This window comes from Antechinus flavipes, chromosome 3 (assembly GCF_016432865.1).
Source record: "Antechinus flavipes isolate AdamAnt ecotype Samford, QLD, Australia chromosome 3, AdamAnt_v2, whole genome shotgun sequence".
NCBI classification, from domain to species: domain Eukaryota; kingdom Metazoa; phylum Chordata; class Mammalia; order Dasyuromorphia; family Dasyuridae; genus Antechinus; species Antechinus flavipes.
This window is the reverse complement of record NC_067400.1, coordinates 329,852,933-329,875,335: the sequence shown is the minus strand read 5'-3', so window position 1 is coordinate 329,875,335 and position 22,403 is coordinate 329,852,933.

Sequence of the window (22,403 nt, the reverse complement as noted above, 5' to 3'; positions counted from 1 at the left end):
ATAAAGTAATTATTAAATAAAAATTAAAAAAAAAAGATATTTGGTAGCTTGACAGTTTCCTGCCTGATGCTCTTTTCCAGATTATAATAATTACATTTTAATCAGCAAGTGAGTAGTTTCCTTTACTTTTTATTCTTAAGATCCGAAAAAAAACAAACTCTTGTTTAATTTCTTTTTTGAAATCCCATGGTAACTTCTTTATTAGTTAGAAATATGATTTCAAGTATTTTCCCCCAGAAACAGTCACTTCCCCCAGCAATTTGTTAATGTAATAAGATAGCTCCCTTTTCCCCTCCTTTCCAATACTTAGAAGGTCATATAATATACTTATAAGATTCTTGTAATACTTATAAGATCTCTTCAAGTGTTGAGGTCTTATAAGAATCTGACCAAGAGTTATAAGGAAATTTCATACTGGCCTCATTCCAAGAAAATTAATAATCTTATTTCCAGCTGCCTCTTTCTCCTCTCTGTTGTGGGCTTTAACTATCTCTTTGTAGACAAGGCCACTGGTGTTCCCCTCCAATTATTCTTCTATAAATCACAAGGTGGTTGAAGCCCCAATATTTCTATTATACAGTATTCTGTATCTTTCATTTAAAAATTTGCCTCTTATGAGTATTATTCTCTGGTCTAAAAAAGCTTCATTGTTTCACTCTATTCTACACTCCTTCAGTGTTCAAGGTTGCTAGTTTCTCTGTTATTCAGGCGGACAATCTTTTCATAATTTTCTTCCAAACAGTCTCAGTTCAAGGTTTTACATTCTCAATTTCCCCCCTGTTTTGCCATTTCTTCTTGTGAAAACATTCCCTCTTATTCCACATTCTTCAGCAATTCCATTCTATTCAATCCCTCCCAACATATTACCATGAGGATCTTGGGAATAGCCTTGTTTCTGGTGATTTTGAAAGGGACAAAAATAAATATTTTTCTTTAGAATTAACAATTTACTAAAGTTATGAACTGATTTTGGAAAACATTAAAAAATGCCTCTCCAATTTAATATCACAAGAAAGGAACCCTCAGTTCATTTTATTCTAGAAATAATTTTGAGCTTTGAAGAAAGAAATCCAACATAAAGAATTCAATTTAGATGTTTTTGGTATGCCAGAGGAAAGAGAAAATATTGTTCAATCTGGTTAAGATTATCTTCTGGTAAAAGTTTCCAAATAAAAAACAGATTAATAAAAAATTGTATATAAAAGGTATCCCAAAAATCTTAGTTCAGTTTTAAGTGTTAATGACTTAAAACTGCATTAGAATCTTTGGAACACCCTGCACATGTTAGCTGTTGTCTGCTTTCTGTTGCTTAGTATAGTATGATTCATGTGCAAAAGTGGTAACTGATTTAGCATCAGAGCATGCAATATTTTACCATTACTGATCCTAAATTCACTAGTAATAATGATACTCAATGACTATTTGAATTCATCAGTGTGAATGTTATCTAGGATGTTATAGACTGTACTCCATCCAGGACCGCCTACTCTGTGATATTCTTGTCAGTGTATTTCCATTAAGTTCCTCACAAGCCACGTGCACTGGAGGCCTTCTTTATCTTCTTCTAATATTATAATGATACTGATTGAACACCTAAGTCATGTATTATTCTTTATTTTCATTATCTTCATTTTCAATCACATTTATTTTATGTCATACTTTATCCCTAATCTGTTCTATGTTGCAGCCTGCTCACACCTGCCATATTCCTTTCTGTTGCCCTCTCAGTAGCATTCAGTTTTTATTTTTCAGAGGCTATAGTGTACCCTGTGTTCTAGTCATTCCATAATGCAAATAGAATATTTGTATTCAAAAGATGAGCATTTGTTTCTAATAGAAATAGTGGCTTGTTGAAACTCTGGTTTTCTGAAAGTAATCCAGTATATTTTCTTCCTACTATCTAATTCTGGGCTCAATTTGTCCATTTGGATTATCTAGGCAAAGTGTATGTGTGAGTATGCTTATGTATATGTATATATATATATATATATATATATATATATATACACACACACACACACACACACACACATACATACATATATAAATGATCGAGTTTTATTTGTTTATCTAGCTGCATATCACAATCTTGATGAGTGGCAGTTGATGTTTCTTATATGAGTGGCAGGTCAAATTCTTTTAAGTGGTTATAGCTTTTATCTACAAAGTTCTACAAAATTCTGGGGGTTGACACAATAAGAACAATGCCTTTGGGGAAGTATGCAGTGTTACAATGTCCTTAAGCTTCTCGCTGAAATAGAGGTTCATCTTTTTTTAACATCAATAGGCTTTCAGTGATTCTGTGTGACTGCAAGTTGTAGGATATTACAGGCTCCAGAGGATTAGAGTTGCTGGTCATCCAAATGACAATGGAATGGCCCACAGTGCATGTGAGTAAAATTTAACATGTTAAAGTCTTATGTTGGAGGAACATCATAAAGGATTTCACCAAAGTGGTAGATAGATAGTATGATGATTATGTTGAAAGAGAGAATGAAATTATCAACAGATTGATTTCATGCAATATTGATTTCTACTCAATATCGGTTGATTAGAGGAAGAGATCCAGAACAGTGGGTGATTGCTTGTGAAGAATATATGACAGCATATAGATAAGAGTTATTCACCATGTGGATGGATCCGGATCTTTATTTCCAAAAGGAAGAGTGGGGAACATTTTTTTCTGCCAAGGGCCATTTGGATATTTATAACATTATTTGCAGACCATATAAAATAATGAACTTATAGAACTCAGCAGTGAAAGGTTGTTGTTCCAAGCTTTCGGCTCATTATTGTCTGTAGTTGCTTTGGCAAGGCCAGACTAAATAATTTCATAAGCCTTATATGGCCCACAGGTCGATCATTCCCTACCCCTGGGCAAAAGAGGCATCTATATTGATAAGATCATAGATTTGAAGAAGTATTTAGACATGGATACCAACTGCTGAAGGCTGAACATTTTGCTTGAAATTAATAAAGAATTAGATTTGAAAACAGACATCTAAACAGCAACCTAATTAATTTACTAACTTTTCTTCCCTGCAGCATACATTAGCTCTTTAGTAATGACATAGACATTTCCCTGAAAGGATATTTTTTCCCATAAAAATGTAAAGAGTTTAATGAAATATGCACAATGTTTCAAACAAGTCAAGAAGATTAATTCTTTAAAAGCTTGGCTTTCTCTTGACTCTTGTGGCTTCAGTTTGTTGCAAAAATGCTGCTTGAATCAAATAAAAAGACTCATTTTAAGATATTAGTTGTCAGAAAGTCCCTGAAATATTGACCTGATGATGTTAGGAAGTTAAAAATGTGAACGGTAACAAATTATTCAAAATCATCTGTACCAATTAAATTAAATTCAAGCTGGTTCTGCAGGATGCACAAAAACCCTGGGAAATCTGCATCCATTTCCCAGATAGACAGCATCGTAAATGTGCACGTTTCACTGTTGCGCTGCAGGATTTTCTCTCTGAAGCACTCCTAATTTTCTAGCCAGGAGCTGACTCTCCTCTAGAATCACTTTATGAAAAAAATATCTTAGTGAAAAATAATACTGCTTGTATATTAGTAGCTCAACAATTCCTTCATCTTCTTTTTGGTTCATCTTTGTTGAAGAATTTACTTTCGACTTCTAAATCTGATCTTTTGCTTTTGAACCTTTATATAGATTATCCGTCTAGGCCAGGATTACAACTAATTCTTTTCACTTTTGTCTTATAGAACCCTTGAATACTTCCAAGACTTAATTTAGTTGCTTCCCCCTTTTGGAAATGGTTTCTGATCCTCCTAATTTTCTCTTCAAATAATCACATATTTTTAACTCTTTACATGTTGTGTCTCCTATATAGATAAGATTCTTAAGGACAGAGACTATTTAAGGGGAGTTGTTGTTCTTTATGTCACCAAAGCCTACTAATATTCCTCATTTATGAATTTGTAATAAATAATTTTTATCTTTTATCGTATTATGCTTTACTAACTGTATTATATTGTATTGTATCATATTGTATTATACTGTATTGCACTTACTATATTGCATTACACTGTGTTGTATTTGCTGGAGTTTTAGTTTTGGTCTTACATTTGGTTATTCTGTAGCAAAAACTGTTTATGTTCTGTATGACTGATCATAATTAAAACAGAAAGAACAAGTTTTTATATAATGATATAGCTGGTTCTTCACCAATAATTCTTCAACAATACAACTTAATCTCCATTATAAATTTGAAGGATACTTGTCTTTCAAGCTATCTGATAAATAGCATGCTAAATTTATTTGATTTGGTATATTTGAATAAAAAAAAAGGTATTTGATCAGCAAAATTAAAGTGATCCCTCTCAGAAATAGACAACATAGAAGATCTCTAATCAATTTTCTAATGAAATTCCCTAAAGGAAAAGCTTTCTTGAATGAATGAATGAATGAAAAAAAAAAAGAATTAAATACTAAGTACATTGGAAATAAAATAGAAAAAGAACACAAGCCTTCCTTCTAAGGAATCCAGATTCAAATTAGGAAAGAGAATGTATATAGGAAAGCCCAGTTATAGAACAGAAGGAAGCCCAAGAGGTCCTAAGCCTGCAGCTACAATTTCAGATGGCAAAGTTTAGGTATTCTTAAGATCTATGGAGCATTTGCCCCATACTAATAGTCCATTAGGAAGGAAGAAGTAGATCTAAGAGGTACAGGAAAGAGGATTCTTGGTTCCCCTATGCTCGGTAGGAGAGAAGGATTTCAAAGTCTGGTCAAGAGAGGAAAAGGAGAAGAGGAAACTGGAACAAAACTTTAGCACTAGACTCTGAGGTGGGGGAGAAGTACATTGGTTCTTTTCAGGCACCAGTCCTAGTTTTATCATGTACTTTGTGGAATCTCCTGAATTTTGTTTGGGGAAAATAAAGGGAGAGTTGCAGCAAAAATTTCTAAGGGAAAAATAAAAAAAATCTTTGAATAAAGGAACAACATTATGAAAGTTATGTTTTAGGAAGAATAATCTTGTGACAGTTTGTGAATGAAGAGGCTGGTGGTTGGGACTCCAGTTAAGAGGTTTTTTCAATAGTCCAGACTCATAAGGGCCTAATCTATGGAATGATTTTCAAGTGGTCACATGGTTAGATAAAGCTGACAAGATTATGATATTATAGAAACATCAATTTAAAGTTCAAAGATACCATAGAGATGTTTAGTCCAATCCCTGAATTCAAAAGGTGAAAAAATAGGTTCAAAGAGATGAAGTGATTTCTCGAGAGTTATACAGTGAATATCAGAGAAAGGATTTGAACCCAGTCTTTTATATATCCAGTCTATATGTTTGGTTTCAAACTTGTGGAAAACCTTATATAACAGGTTAATTAATTTAAACTTTATTCAATACACTGAAATGCCTGAAAGTTCTTGACTGGAAGTATGTATAATGGGTATAAAGAAGAAGAAGGAAGAAGGAGAAGGAGGAGGAGGAGGAGGAGGAGGAGGAAGGAGGAGGAGGAGGAGGAGGAGGAGAAGGAGGAAAAGAATGAGGAAGAGGAGGAGAAGAAGAAGAAAGAAGAAAGGCTCTTTAGACCAAACTTAATCACTGTAGTTATAATTTTTTGGTTGAAATTTTAGTTATTTTTCTTTTTATGTACATTATTGTAGGCACTATGTATTTTGGCTTTCTGTTTCTGTTTACTTCACATGAATTCACATATCTTCCAATTTTTTTTTTAGATTTATGTTCCATTATATCTTTATGCTACAATATGTTTATCTATGTCCCAAATTATTGACATATACTTTCTGATTATTTATTATTTCTGGTTATTTGCTACTACAAGTACTACTATGAATATCTTGACATATCTGTGAATTTTCTTTTTTATCTTTGATCTTCTTGAGCTCAATGCTTAGCAAAAGTATCTTTGGCTCAAAAGGTATGGATCTTTTAGTCACCTTCTTAACATAATTTTGAATTGCTTTCCAGACTAAGTAGACCAATTCAAAACTCTACCAATAGTGCATTATTGTGTCTGTCTTTCTGAAAGCCACTCAGCATGGACAATTATCATTTCTTCATCATCTTTGCCTATTTTGTGGATGTGAGATGAAATCTCAGAGTTGTTTAGATTTGTATTTCTCTTATTAGAAATTTGGGATATTTTTTCATGTAGTTAATTGTAATGTAATGTAATATTTTTGAGAACAATTTGTTCATATCCTTTTACCACTTAGCCATTGGGGAATGAGCTTTGTCTCAAATTTTGTTTGGTTCTCTATGTATCTGAGATGTTTCATGGAAAACATGGAGAGAGATAGTAAACTTGATGTTAGTGCATTTAAATATTTTCAGAACTCTGGCTGGATCCAAAGAGTGATTTTTAGTTGAACAAGATCAGCTTCAAATAAGTTCTGTAGAATTCCCAGTGTTCTATCACAGTTGTGACATTTAATATTGTTATCATTTTTTTTTTGGATAAAGCAGAAATGGCAAACTTATCAAATTCACAGAAGACACAAAGATTTCAAAAATAGATAACATGCTGGATGATGAATATAGTCATTGGTTCAAGTCTAATAAGATGAAATTTAATAGGAATAAAATGAACTCTTACATTTGGGTTTTTTTTTTAAATCAACTTCAAAAGTACAATTTGGAAGAGGTGTGGGTAGGTACCCACTGATCTGAAATGTAACTGATAGTAAGCTTAATATAAGTTAACAGTGGGACATGGCAACCAAAAAACTCTAATAAGATGTTGGGATGAATTAATGAAAAAGGATTTTATAAATTTACTATTTGTGTCTAAACATTAAAGATACATATTCTAAGAAGGGGAGATAACTCAGATAATCCCTCATAAAACAAATGCTTGCCCACTAATCTTCAATTTAACACACATACACCCCTTGTATGTAAATAGTTTTTTTACACTTTATTTCTTTAGATTGCTGAGTTCTTTCAGAGCAGGAATTTTTTAGTTAGTTTGTGACTTTTTTTGAATTTTCCATACTTAGTCTAGTGCTGACATTTAAGAAGAGTTTAATAAGTAAATGATTTAACTGAATGATAGAAATATAATATTCAATGTTGTCATTCAACCATTTTTAGCTATGTCCAACAATATAATCCCATTTGGAGTTTTCTTCACAAAGATACACCATTTCCTTCTCCAGCTTATTTTACAGATGAGGAAACTGAGGGAAATAGGATAGGTTAAGTGATTTGTCCAGATTTAAGTAGTTAATAAGTATCTGAACACAGAATTGAACTCATGGAGATGAACCTTCCTTACTCCAGGCTCAGCATTCTAGCCTAATGCCACCCAGATGCTCTTAGTGTCTAGAGAAGGGGATTTTGGTTTATGAAATTACATGTATAATGATTGGAGTCACAAGGGAACAAATTGACATTTTTTCTAGTAACAATGGTGGTGTTGATTTAATTATGAATCAGGGACTGGAAAGAGGCAGACGTGCTCTTAGGAAGAACTAATGTATATATATGAAAGATGGCAAGAAGATAAGGAGTAAAATGCAGCACGATTAGAGCTATACCTATGTATATAGTGGGCCACGTGTGGTACTCACCACTCAAGATAGTAAACCCCATTTGGGAGTTTCAGAGCTGAAAATGTTAAGCCTTCTAGGGGATGGTCTCTAATCTTTGTGGCAAGATGACTAAGAAGAAAATGGCCAGGGAGTAAAAGAAAGATTGCAATAAAAGAAGCCTTATTCTAGGAATATAACTATATCTCTGTTATTCTCTATTATGGTCACAAAATGTCATCCTAAATTGAGGGAGATACAAAGACTAAAATGAAAAAAGAAATAGCTCCAGTTCTCAAAGAACTTATATTCTTCTAGAGTAAATCCCCATCAATTAGTGCTATGAGTAATGAGCTGCTTCAAGGGATAGTGGGTTTCTCCGTACTAAAGATCATCAGTCACAGGCTAAACAACCACTGGGTTGGTGTGGTATAGACTAGATTTTTATTTAGATGTGAGTTACACTAGAAGGTCTTAGGAAGAGGTTCTAAAATTCTCTGATTCTTCAAACTCTGAAAAAAACGGAGCTTAAGGCAATAAATTGATTAGAACTATGGAATTGAAGTAAGGTACAGTTAAAAGAAGTACTTTAAATCCTGGGGTTAGGAGTATTTTGATTAAAATGTAGGATTGATTGGTAATCCTTAGAAGGGATTTTCTTAGCAAATTTTATTCAACCCTAGAATATAAGAGGGACTGCAAGGTATATAGAGAGTATTTTTCTTAAAGTCAGGATGTCCCCTATTTAAAATCCAGCCTTAGACACTTAATAGATATATGACCCTGATCAGATCATTTAACCTCACTGTGCCTAAGCTTTCTTATCTATAATATGGGGACAATAATAGCAACTTCTCCCTAGGATTTTTGAGAGAAGTAAATGAGATACTATTTGCAAAGGACTTAATGAACTCAAGTTTTTTCTAAAGCACAAAAAACTGGACAACAAATCTTGAACTGCAGTTGGCCTTAAAAATCAAATAGGTGAAAGGGAATGGATTGGATTACATTAGAAAAATTACAATACACTTTTAATTATTATTATTTTTTTTGTTGAGGCAATTGGGGTTAAATGACTTGCCCATGGTCACACAGCTACAAAGTATTAAGTGACAATAGAGGACAGATTTGAACTCAGATCCTCCTCACTTCAGAGCCATCATTCTATTCACTGGGCTACCTAGCTGCCCCATATTAAATTATTATTAAGGGATTTCCTGAAACAAACAAAAATATGAATATTATTCTGGGAATGCTATATAAATATAAATCATATAATTTAACAAGCTCTAGAGACTCTAAATTATTGATGACCCAAGGGGCAATGGAAAGAAATATAGTCAGAATAAATAGACCACAGAGGTTTTCAAAGTATAATTTATACATAAGAAGACATAATCTACAAAATGCATAATTAGAAAGGGAGATAACTTAGTAATATGTTGTAAGAAAGGGATTACTGATGGACAGCTTGAATGCTGCACTGCTTCTCTGAAATCATGAGTGATCGTTGCATTGATCAGAGTTCTTACAGTTCTCAAAATTATTTGTCTTTACAGTGTTGTTATTGTTTAAATTGTTTTTCCAGTTTTGCTCATTTCAGCCTTCATCAGTTTATAAAAGTTATTATTTTAGTTTATTTTTATATCAGTCTTGTAGTATGTTTTGGTTCTGCTCCCTTCACTCTATATCAGTTTATACAAATCTTGTAATGTTGCTTTGAAATCATCTCTTTCCTCATTTCTTAGAGCAGAATAGTATTCCAATACATTTTGTAGGTCACTACTTTTTTCAACCATTCTCTGATTGATGGACATTTCCTTAGTTTCCAGTTTCATGCCATCACTAAAAAAGCTGCTTGAAATATTCTTGTACAACCATTTCAAAGTCCTACTCTTTTTATATAGCAAAATAACTGTTTGGACATGTATACATATATCGTATTTAACTTATACTTTAACATATTTAACATTGGTCAACCTTGTATCTGGGGGAAGGGCTGGGAGGAAGGAGGGAAAAAGTTGGAACAAAAGGATTTGCAACTGTCAATGCTGAAAAATTACCTATACAAATATTTGTAAATAAAAAGATGTAATAAAAAATAAACCTTTTTTTTTTAAAAAGAAATATTCTTGTACATTTAGAACCTTTTTTTATATTTTTGATTCTTTGGATATAGGTCTAGCAAGTTGTACTACATAGATGAGTCAAAGTCCACATATTATTTAGTATCTGTTTGTGTTTGATTCCAAATTGCTTTCCAGAAATGTTTTCCAGCTATTCTGGTGAATAGTGCATATTTGTGATAGTGAATAATGCACCAATAGTGCATCAATGTGCCTCTTTTCCCAAAGCCCCTACAACATTTATCATATTCCTTTTTTGGCCATTTTTACTAATCTGACAAGTGTGAAGTAAAACTTAAATAGTTTCAAATTGTAATCATTAGTGATATGGCTCATTTTCCCCCTATGATTTTAGATAGTCTTATTTTCTCTTCTTGAGAAATACCTAGTTATATGCTCAGCTGATTTATCAATTGGGGAATGGCTTTTATTCTTATAAATTTGAACCAGCTCTTTACATATTACAGAAATGAGACCTTTATCAGAGAAATTTACTGCAAGGATTTTCTCTCAGTTTATTATTTCCTTTTTAATTATAGCTTTATTAGATTTTTATGTGCAAAAGCTTTTACATTTTAATTAAAATTATCTATTTCATCTTCTGTTATCCTTTCTATTCCTTGTTTGGTCATGTACTTTTCTTCTATCCATAGATCTGATAGGTATTTTCCCCTCATATCATATACTAAGATAAGCTTCAAATAGATATATGACTTAGATTTAAAGGTTATATCATAAATGAAATTAGAGAAGCATGAGGGAAAATACCTATCAGATCTAAGGATAGAAGTATGTTTGCTTCTGTATGTTTTGAATTTAGCCTGTTCCACTGTTCAACCTCTCTTTTAAGATCAATATAAAACTGTTTTGAAAATTACATTTCATAGAAGAGTTTTAAATCCTTTCTTTTGCATACCTCTACCTGGATTTTCCTTGGAAGTCTTAACATTTAAAAAGAAATGGGTATTATATTTTGTTAAAAGCTTTTTCTATTGATATAATTATATGATTTTTCTTGTTTTTATTACTAATATGACATTGTGTATAGTTTTCCTAATATTAAATCAATATTGCATTTCTTTTATATCTATCCTGATCAAAAGATATAATCTTTATGAGATTATAAAGAGTTTCTTTGTAATATTTTATTTAAAATTTTTGTACCAGTGTCCATTTAAAACATTTGTTTATCATTTTCTTTAAAAATAAAAAAATATTTCCCTAATTTATGTATTGAGCACATATCTGTTTCATAAAAGTAATTTTATAGGATCCTTTCCTGTGCTATTTTTTCAAACAGCTTATATAATATAATTAATTCTTCTTTGAATATTTGATAAAATTAACTTATAATCCATCTGATCTTGTGGTTTCATACTTTCAGAAGTTCATTTATGACTTATTCAATTTCTTACTCTGAGATTCAGTTGTTAAAAACAACTGTTCTATTAATTTGATTATTTTGTGTTTCTATAAATATTTATTTATAACATTTAAAAATAAAGGGTTTTTTTTGTTTTATTGGTACCCAAGTAGGCAAGTTAATTTCTAGTAAAATATTTTATTTCTTCTTCATTTATTGTGAATTCTTTTTTATGTGTGATACTAGTTATTTGATTTTCTCCTTTCTTCTTTTTAATCAAATTAGCTAATAGTTTATCTGTTCCTCCCCCCAAAAAAGTCCCCAGTTCTACTTCCTAGTTTTATTTAATAATTTAATAATAATCATAATTAGCTCAATACATAATATAATAAAATAAATAATTTTACTTCCAGTTTTAAAATTTTTCCTTCATTTCCAGTATTACTATATTGAAATTAGTCAAACTTTTTTATTGGTTTTTTTAGTTTTGTTCCCAATTTATTGATCTCTTATTTTTCATTTATATTAATAAAAGCATTTAGATATGTGTATTTCAACCTAATAATTATTTTGGCTTCATTCCCCAAAATTTGCAATGCTATTTTATTGTTTCCACATAGCGGTAATTAATCTTTGTGTCTTGCTTAGACCACTCTCCTTCATGGACAGATGAAACTAGTGAAATTCTCTAGCATCTTACTCTTCCCCTTAGACTTCCAGTCTCTTGAACAAAACATGAAGAGAGTCACTCAAATTACACAGAAAAATTTACAGCTTAGAACCTAATTGTATTGTGAAATGTATTTAGACACTGAGTCTCAATTTGCTGCTGCTAAATAGTACTATAATAATGTTTTCCATAGTTGTTCTTGACATCTCCAATGATCAGTTTAAATCACTACTACTAGCAAAGTGTCAGTGCTTATGTTTTTATATTCTGCTTATAATCAGCCACTCAGATGTATTCCAAGAATGTTATTTGTCACACACACGCATTATATCTATATTGACATCTGTGTTTTTATCTCTGTCTAGCCACCTATTGTTCTATCTATCTAGTCTCTATATTCTATAGGCGCTTTGAAATATCTTGGCATTATAGTCTATATGGACAATGGGTGCTTAATAAATGTTTATTGGATTTAATTCACTGGAATGTTAATAGTCTCAGGTAAATATGTATTTATAACAGGCTGGGTGGAATGTCTTTTTTGATGAAGAAGAATGACTGAAACCCTGTGCATAAATAATAAATTTGGTGAAAAAGTTTGTTTCTACCCTTTACCCCCCTAATATGTCATCTCAGTTAGATGCCAATTCAGTCTCCCATCTACTAGCAAGATAAAAAAAATACATTAGGGAAAATTTGTTATCCATCCAATTTCAATGAAAACAAATTCTATTAAATTCCAGAAGCAACTGCATTATGGACATGCTTTCAGGAGCAAGCCCTTGAATAAACTTTTCAATAATTTTACAACATTTCCATTATGGTTGTTCCAAATATAAAGCAGATGAACATTTTATTGAACAATTAGATGGGGTCATTTAGAATAAAAAGCTTGGTTTGCCTGAGATCACTGCAATCTATCTGCTTAGGTGATTCATTTTCTTCCAACTAGACAGCCCATAATAAGCTTTTCTTCTTGAGCCTTGTCTTACTTCATCTTTCAATCAATGACAAAGATACAAGAATGGGAAACATGTCTTCTTCTTGTCCTTGAGATGCAAACAAGCTTAACCAATAAAGGACAAGAAAGAAAGAAAGGAAAAAAAAACAAGGGGAAGGAAGATTATCTTTTTTTTTCTATAAGCAAGAATAAACAAGTGTATTTCATCACAACTCCTTTCTGTGATGTAAGGATTGGGACTTACAGAATTTAGGTGAAAGAATTGGGGAAGAAAAGATTATTTTCTTAATTAAGTCTAAATCATTAAGGTATGAAATTGCTAGGCTTGGAACATAGATTTAGAGAAGATATCTTCAGAGTCAGCTAGTTCAACAACTTTAAGGCATCATGATCTTACCCAAGAAAGTAAATGGCAGAGAAAAGATTTTTAACCTAAGTCCTCTGACTCTATTGTATGAATATGTGCTGACTCTTGTTCCTATTTTCCTGAAGATAAGTGTATCCTTCTGTCAGAGCAGTTTTTATAATTATTCTCCTTGAAACTTGTGTAGCCAAACTGATTAGGGAAGATTTTCCAAACCTTGATTAATATTCTTAGTTTCTTTGTATCAAAGAGTTATATTTTGTTTATTCATTCAACGAACACTCATTAACCACCTACTAGATATAGACATTTAAAAAGGGAGAGAGGAAGAAAAGGAGAGAAAGAGAGACAGAGACAAAGGCAGAGGCAGAGGGGGGGAGAGAGAGAGACAGAGATAGAGAGAGAAAAAAGACAGAGGGATGGAGAAAGAGACAGACAGACAGAGACACCAGGCAGAGTCCTATGAAACACTTATTAAGTGTTGACACATAATAATGTGTCAAGCCATGTGCTAAGTTCTAAGAATACAAATACAAGCCAAAAAAGACATTTCTATCCTCAATGGATTTTCATTCTATTGATGGAAGACACTAGATAGAAAGAAAGGAGCTAAAACTGAGAAAGGTAGAAAAGTTTGGAGCTTGGAGAGAAATGAAAATGTATGTAAAATTTCATAAAATGCTAGACCCCATCAGAAACTCACCAATCAGATGAAAGGGAGTACACACCTCCAACATGAGAAGGCTGTGGTTAAATTAAGGAAATGGAAAAGCCTACAGAGTCAGAAGTAGAACTGGGAAAGAAGTAGAGAAATGGAAAAAGAATGTAGGATACAGTCCATACAAGGTATCCTAATAGTCTTAGTGCATCTTAAGTTTTTATAGCTTAAAACAGCACTAAAAGTTTTGTGATCTTTAATATAGATATGATTCTTGTCCTCAAAGAGCTTAAAACATATGGATCCCTCAAGAATTGCAAAGATTCTTGCTTTTCATTTCATCATGTTTCATGCGTTCTCCTGTTACCTCAGACATACCATTGCTTTACCTGCCCTTTCAAAAAAAATCTGGACTTAGCTACTCTCAAATTTCTTTTGTCTCTCCCCCTTTCAGGTCCCCCAATCAACAAACATATATCAAATAGGACACGGCATAGACTATAATACAGATTTCAAGCAAAAGCACCAGGAATACAGAATTTTCTTGATGGTATGAGAGTAAGTACTAAAGGATAAAAAAGAAATTACATTGACAAATATTTGTGAGAAATTAAAGAAAAAAAGCAATTGTGACTAAAGGATTACAGAAAACAGGGCAGCTAGGTGTTACAGTGGATAGAACACCAGCCCTGAAGTCAGGAGGATCTGAGTTCAAATCTGGTCTCAGATACTTAACACTTCCTAGATATGTGACCCTGGACAAGTCACTTAATCCTAATTACCTTGGGGGAGGGGGTGTGGAGAACTACAGAAAACATAATAAAATTCAATGCTTTATAAAATTTAAATAATAGTTTTGATGGAAAATAGAATCATCTTGCTAAAAACAGAATAGTAGATGAAACAAATAAAACAGAAAAAAAAAAGACAATTATTCCACTGAAAACTATTTGGAATAATAAAGACAAAAACCTAACACTTTAACAACTCATGAATCTGACAAATTTACGTGCAGTGGCCAATCTTAAGTAGTAAGTACTTAATAAGTGCTTGTTGACTAATATGTAAAATCCACAAAGAGTAGAGATCCTCTGGAATCATCAATTTAAGTGCTTTTTTCAATGGACACTTTTCAATTTTCATTAACTAGTGACTACAATACAATCATCCATAAGTGCAATCATCATAGAATAATTAAAAACCTATGGTTGTGTTGCTGTGAAGTAGAATAACTTTGTTTAATCACAGATTGGCACAAGCAGATATAGAGAGGAAAGGAACTAGTTTGGAAAAAGAAATGGATACACATTAAATATTGATTTGGGTACCCTAAAAATTGAGAAGGAAAAAAAAGAAACTAGGCAAATAAGAATAAAGAAGTGATTCAGGGAACAATTCCACAGCTAAACTTTCACCTTAATAAGGGATTGTTGAAATTAAGAAAAAAATAGCCTAAAAGTATACTACATAAAGCATGAAGTATACCATACTTCATTCAAATGGTTAAAAATTAACCAACCATCAACATCAATGAAATGAGAAAGGTTGTATTCTCTTCTGACAAAACAAATAAGTTGTCAAAGCATGGTAGACATATGTGATACAAATATGACATATTTAATAATATAACCTTAGATATAACCCTTGAGACTTACCAAAAAATTTAAACAAGACAACAAATAATTTCAGTAAAGGAGCAGGATATAAGTTCGCAAAAATATTATCATTTCCATTTATCATGAATAAAGTCCAAATAAAACTGACAGAAAGAGAAATGCTATTTGTAACAATGACATAATGCCTCAAACTTTTTGACATTACCTATGGGGAAAAAACCAAGACATATATAATGATAGAAATAAACAAGGAATTAAATCAGTGGACTGATAGTAAAATCCTTTTAGCTAGGTCAAGCTTGATAGTCTGCTTGGTTAAAACTTGCAACATTACTCAAATGAATTTATATGGGCTTTTTTTTTAGTACAATGCTAACCAAAATATTAGTGGGATGTTTTATAGAATTTAATAAATGAGAGAAAATTTTAGAGAGAAACAGAAAATAATGTAAAAAATAGAAAAACAAAAGGGGGTAGTTTACATAGCCATTTCTTAAGTAATAACAGATTATCATAGTTATCTTCTATTAGATAAAAGAAATTATAAAAAAGAAAGCAGATGCATTTAACCATATAAAAATAGCAAATGTGTGCACCCATGTCATTTGGCTTCCTTGCTCTCCCTCCTGTCAACACAATTAGTTATTTGGGTTTAGAAACACCAGCCCAGAAGTCTGTATTAATTTAATGCTAGAACCTGACTATAAGAAGCCTCAGAAGGGGAGGAAGTACAAGATTTTCATCAAGTTATTGGAGATTCACTGATGCTTTGCTTCAGAAACAAATTGTATAACCTTGTTGAATGATGTCAGAAACTCCTACCTTGCCTTTATGACCCCAAAGATCAATTTCCCTGTTTCATAATTGTAATCATTATCTCTATCATCTTAAACATCAATCAACATTCATTAAGGGACTACTGATTCAGAGTACTGTGTCATGGTTCTTGTCCTCAAAGAACTTACAGACTAGTAGAAGGACCAATACAAATATTTTGCTCAATTTAGCATGATGAATGGATTAGAATATTATAAAATAAGTTTGATTTGATGTCTGAAGAGATAAGTCAATACTGACGAGGGATTAGGCTTCCTGAAAGAAAATGCATTTACGTTGAATTTTAAAAGATGGATTGGAATTCAACAAACCACGAGGAATGAAGTGAGCAGGGAGAAAGGTGTTAGAATGAAGAGCTACTTAAGGTATAGAAAATTAAACAGTTTGGCAGAGGCAAAGTGTGTATGGGGGAAGAGAAAGATTTGAGATAAGGCTTGAAAGTTCACTTGAAAGTAGAATATGGAGGACCTTCAATTTCATGAAAAAGAATTTAAATTTCACTTAGGAGGCAATAAGAATTCACTGAACAATTTTGGGCAGAGGGATGATATGACTATATCTATGTATAAGAAAGGTTCTTCTGCCAAAAGTATAAAGGATGCATTGGAGGAGACAGAAAGTGTCAAGATCTATAAAGAAGCTATTGTAATATGCTAGGTTCATGGTCATGAGAGATTAAATTGGGAAAGTAAGAGAGAGAAGAGAGGAGATTTTGCAAAGATGAAATTACTGACTAGTAACTAATTGAATGTGAGAGGTGAGGAAAAGAAAGATAATAGTCAAAGATAATAGCAATATTAGCCACTACTTTGTACCCATCAAATTAACAAAAAAAAAAAAAAATAATTATTAAAAGCAAAGAAACTAAATGCTAGAGAAGTTCTATAGAAACAGATACATTCATTCATTCCTGATGGAATTGCACATTGATAGAATCATTTTTAAAAAGCAAATTGGCAGAATATAGTATAGTAAAAGATAATAATCCTCAACATCCTTTGATCTGATATTGCCAAGAATAGAGACTGAAAATGTGACCAAAAAAACAAATTTAGATCTTTTTGTTGAAAGATTTATGTAATAGCATTATAAGTAATTTTTAAAAGCAAGTAAAAGATATCTAAATATCTAATAATAGGGGAATGACTAAATAAATTGTGGCACATTGATATAATAAATTAGCATAATGCAATTCAGACTGATAATGACAAATATGAGGAATACCAAAAGAAAAAAAAATTGGGAAGACATTTAGGAAGTAATATAAGGTTTAAAAAAAGCAGAATCAGAACAATAGAATATACTTTTATGATCATAAAAGAAAAAAAAAACAAGCAAAGAATGCATGAATGAAGAAAGAACTTTTTTGGGGAGGAGGACAAGGCAATTGGGATTAAGTGACTTTTCCAGGGTCATGGATCTAGGAAGTATTAAATATCTGAGGCTGGATTTGAACTCAGGTCCTCCTGACTGGTGCTCTATCTATAACTACTCCTACTACTACTCCATCTAGCTGCCCTATGAAGAAAGAATTTTAATGGAAACTCAATGAAGCTGAAAAGGTTTTGGGGTGAGCCAGTTTAATGATTTATAGTAATGTATAATGTTGAATTTGTAATAAATCAATTCATTTTAAAATGTCAGAAACTACGGAAGGAAGTTGAGAACTTAAAAGAGACTGATGGATTTTGATTAGGAAGCAATTAGTGACCAGAGAGATTGTTTCTAGAGAGCTCTAGGAGAAAAAACTTCATTGCACGGTATTGAGAAAAAAAAAAGTAGGTGGTAAGGTAATGAAACTATTTGGGGTAGACAACTTTTTCAAAATGTTTAATAATGAGAGAGAAAAATTGAAAACCTTATTTAGGATTGGGGTGCCCTAAGAATGTTTATAGGCAGATAGGAAGGAGCCAATGTCAAGGGAGACATGAAGATTCAAGGGGGATTAAAAATGGAACAAATCCTTGAAAAGACAAAAAGGAATGGGATCAAGAGCACATAGAAAAAGAATTACACTTATTGAGTGGCAGAGATCTCTCTTATGCAACTTTAGGTTAGGAACAGAGAGGTGATAATGCTTATAATGAGCAATTTAGGAGAGAACCTGAGAAAACTTGTATGGACAGTCTTCATTTTTTTGTGAAGAAAGATGCTACATCATATGACATTTAATTGATTTATTTTTCTTTTTTGTTACATATAATGCTGGCATGTAAAGTTTGCTGTATATATCTAAGGATGTTGGTGGTTGGGGGTGAGGGGTAAAAGAGAAAAGAAAATGTTTGGAAGTCACTGTGGGGAATAAGGTAAGGAGTTAGTAAAAATAGAGATAGATTGTCTAGCAGAAGCAGAGGCATAGATGATTAGGAAAGATTGGTTTAAGATCCATACTCCCATTAACCTCATAATCATTTCTGTCATCTTAGAGTAAGGCAAGCCCAAGAAATGATCACAGAGCAGAAACTCAGTTCCAAAACTACTGGGATCACAGTAATCAAAGAGGGGAAAAAGCCTGTAACTGAAGCACTGAGATTCAGAATAAGAGAGGCTGAACATTTTTACTAAAACTGAATTCCTTATAGCTTCCCAACCTCTCAAGAGACAGTGCAGAACTGGGCCTCAGTAACAATGTTGTTTCAAGAACAATTTTGAATGGCTAAGAAATTTTTATTATAAATAGCCAAATTAATTACAAAGGATACATAAAGGAAGAGGCTATCTGCATCCAAAGAACTGATACATAGAAATATGTGTAGAATAGTATACACACAAACACACACACAAGCATGTCTAATGGTAACCTTCTCTAGGGCAGGGGAGAGGAAAACAAACAAAGGAAAAAAAAAAGAAAAAAGAAAATTATATAACTTTATTATATATATATTTTAAATGGCAAGATATGTATGATTTTTATTTTTGTTCTACTGTGTTATGGAAATATTTATTTTATTTCTTAAGTTCAAAATAAAATATATAAAAAATAAAGTGAACTGAACACACCTTGTCAGACAGAGTAAGAAATATGAAGAGATCTGGATCCAGATACACCATTACTACAATTAAAATGCTCCTTCCCCATCAAACTTTGAAAGAACTTTCTCTTGACTTCTTACCAAAACTTTAGGTATCCCATATACATTTAATATTTAATTCATGAGCAATAAGCATCTTTTAGCATATATGCAGAACACAATATTAGACCTCTTGATTCTAAGGGCTTTGTTGTCATCTGGGAAGTCTGCTATGCAAAGAAAGGGCTGGCAACCTAGTAGGAAGCAACAAGGGCCTCCTTCTCTCTCTCCCTCTCCCTTTCCTTCTCCCCTCTGTTTCTCTCTATGTCTGTCTGTCTCTGTGTCTCTCTTTGTATCTGTCTTCACCTTTCTCTGTCTCTCTTTCACTGTGTCTCTCTGTCTATCTCTGTATTTTTGTCTTTGTGTGTGTGTGTGTGTGTGTGTGTGTGTGTGTACTCAGAGCATGGATGTGACTAGAATAGCCTTGGAGCAATTTAGAAAACTTTGGCCAGCTCATATTAAAAAGAGTTCTGGATTTGGAGCCAAGTAGATGTGTATTCAAATTCTGCCTCTGATATTTATTAACTGTGTAATCCTAGGAATTATTCTTTGAGTCTCAGAAAATTTTTAGGTTATGAGTTACTATTTTATTTTGCAATGTAGTTGGGGATTGATGCGAACCTGAAGTGGGGAAAAATAAAGTCAACTCAAGAAGTGGAGTTAGTTCACACATCTGTTTGCTTCAATGGAGAAATTTCAAGGTTCTGCAGTCAATAACTCAGTGGACAATCTTCCAGCTCAAAGAAAAGAGGAAAAAGAAAGGATATAACATAACATACTCATATGTGTCTCTTGTTTATTCCTGACAATGATTTCTTTGCTAAGTTCTTCCCTCTTTTCCAAATTATAAGACAATCGCTAAAATGACCACATTCTCAAGCAGACTATATCAAAAGGTATTCTCCTTCTCCACAAGTTATTACTGAGAGACAATTGACTGTCTCCTGGATATCTTCATTTAATGGAAATTTTCTCTCTGAGCATGGGGCATCTTGTTGTGAATATATAATTATGTTCTTAAAAATGATTGCTCTTTTCATTTTGTTAAAAAAAAAACCCACCTAATAAAACCAGAAAGCTTAAAAATAAAATAAAATGGTCCCCTCCTTTTCTTCCAAATATGAAAGGAGCTAGATCTATATATACCTTCTTAGGCATATATGTCCCACTAGCACAAAAACATAATCTGATTCACAAGGTGTTAACTCATTTAAAGTCCTTCTTTGAATTTCCTTTTAATAACCTTAAAAGTGCTATATACAGGATGATTTCAGAAAGGCCTGGAGAAACTTACATGAACTGATGTTGAGTGAAATGAGCAGAACCAGGAGATCATCATATATTTCAACAACAATACTCTATGTTGATCAATTCTGATGGACGTGGCTCTCTTCAACAATGAGATGAACCAAATCAGTTCCAATTGTTCAGTAATGAAGAGAACTAATTACACTCAGCGAAAGAACTATGGAAAAAGAGTGTAGACCACAACATAGCATTTCCACTCCTTCTGTTTTTGTCTGTTTGCATTTTTGTTTTCCTTCTCAGGTTATTTTTACCTTATTTCTAAATCTGATTTCTTTTGTGCAGCCAGATAACTGTATAAATATGTATACATATATTGCATTTAACATAACTTTAACATATTTAACATGTATTGGTCTACCTGCCATCTAGGGAGGGGGTAAGGGGAAGGAGGGGAAAAGTTGGAACACAAGGTTTTGCAAGGGTCAATGCTGAAAAATTACCCATGCATCTATCTTGTAAATAAAAAGCTATAATTAAAAAAAGAAAAACAAAGAAAAGTGCTATATAAATGCTAGTTGTTATTTTGATTTGATTTGATTTTTATTCTTGAAGCCTTGGAGAAGATGACCAACCAGTCACTTCCATTCCTATATTGGCCCTGATGGTCAATAAAAATGTCAAGAGACTTCTAAAAGTGGCTGTGGGAAAAACATCATTGTTAGATTTTGTTTTATGACATATTTGCAGTTTTCATAGCAAAGATATTGAAGTTGTGTGTCATTTCCTTCTCCAGCACATTCTACAGTTGAGGAACTGAGACAAAGTTAAAAGACTTGCCTAGAGTCACATAGCTAGTAAGTGTGTAAGGTCAGATTTGAAATTAGGAAGATGAGTTTTCCTGAGTCCAGACCAAGTGCTCTATAAACTGTGCCACCTGGCTGCCCCAATGAACTAATAGTCCCATCTTTTAAAAGGTTTGTAAAAGTTCAAGAGATTGACAAATTGATGTTATCTAAGAGAACTTACTTTTCTTAATAAACAAAGATTCATTATTTGAAAATTAAACTTTGATTATATTCATTGCAGAAAGGGTTGGGAATAATCTGGACTCCCAACTGCAATTAAGCATTCCTGTTTCTTCTCTCCTGAGACTTCCCCTTTTGCACCCTCAGTGTGCAGAGGAGTGAGAAACATTAAAAAAAACAAAAAACAAAAAAACTCCAGTCTTAACTGCTCTCAGTTCAGAAGCTTTCCCTTAAAGATTTCCTTATTGTGTTTGTCAAAAATTTGATTGTCCAGAGAAGTTCTTCAGTTTTGTATGTCAGTTTCATGACACAAGGCTTGCCCTGGTTCTGGATAATGGACAATGCTCTCTCCCTTTCCTGGTCACCAATGGAGTGAAACAAAGCTGTATGCTTGCTCCCAAGCTTTTTTATCATGATGCTTTCAGCAATGTTATTAGACACCTTTAATGAGGATAACACAGCATCAAGGTCAATTACAACACTGATGGTAAATTATTTAACTTAAAAAATAAAAAGCTACAAGTGGAAGGGAAGCTGGTGCATGATTTTTTGGTTCATAGATGATTGTATACTCAATGCAGCCTCTGAACCTGAGATGCAATAAAGTATGGATCAATAACATATGTAACATGTATTGGACTACTTGCCATCTGGGGGAGAGGGAGAGGGGAAGCTTTGGCGAGGGTCAATGTTGAAAAGTTACCCATGTATATGTTTTGTAAATAAAAAGCTTTAATAAAATAAAAAAAAATAAAGTATGGGTAAGTTATCTGCTGTTTATGCTAATTTTAGCCTAACAATTAACACCAAGTAAACATGGCATTCCACCAATCAGCACCATGCCATTCATGCAAGGAACCATTGGTTGCACAGCAGATGAAAAAAAATTGAATACTGTGGATAAGTTCACTTACCTTGTCAGTATACTTCCCAGGGATGTAC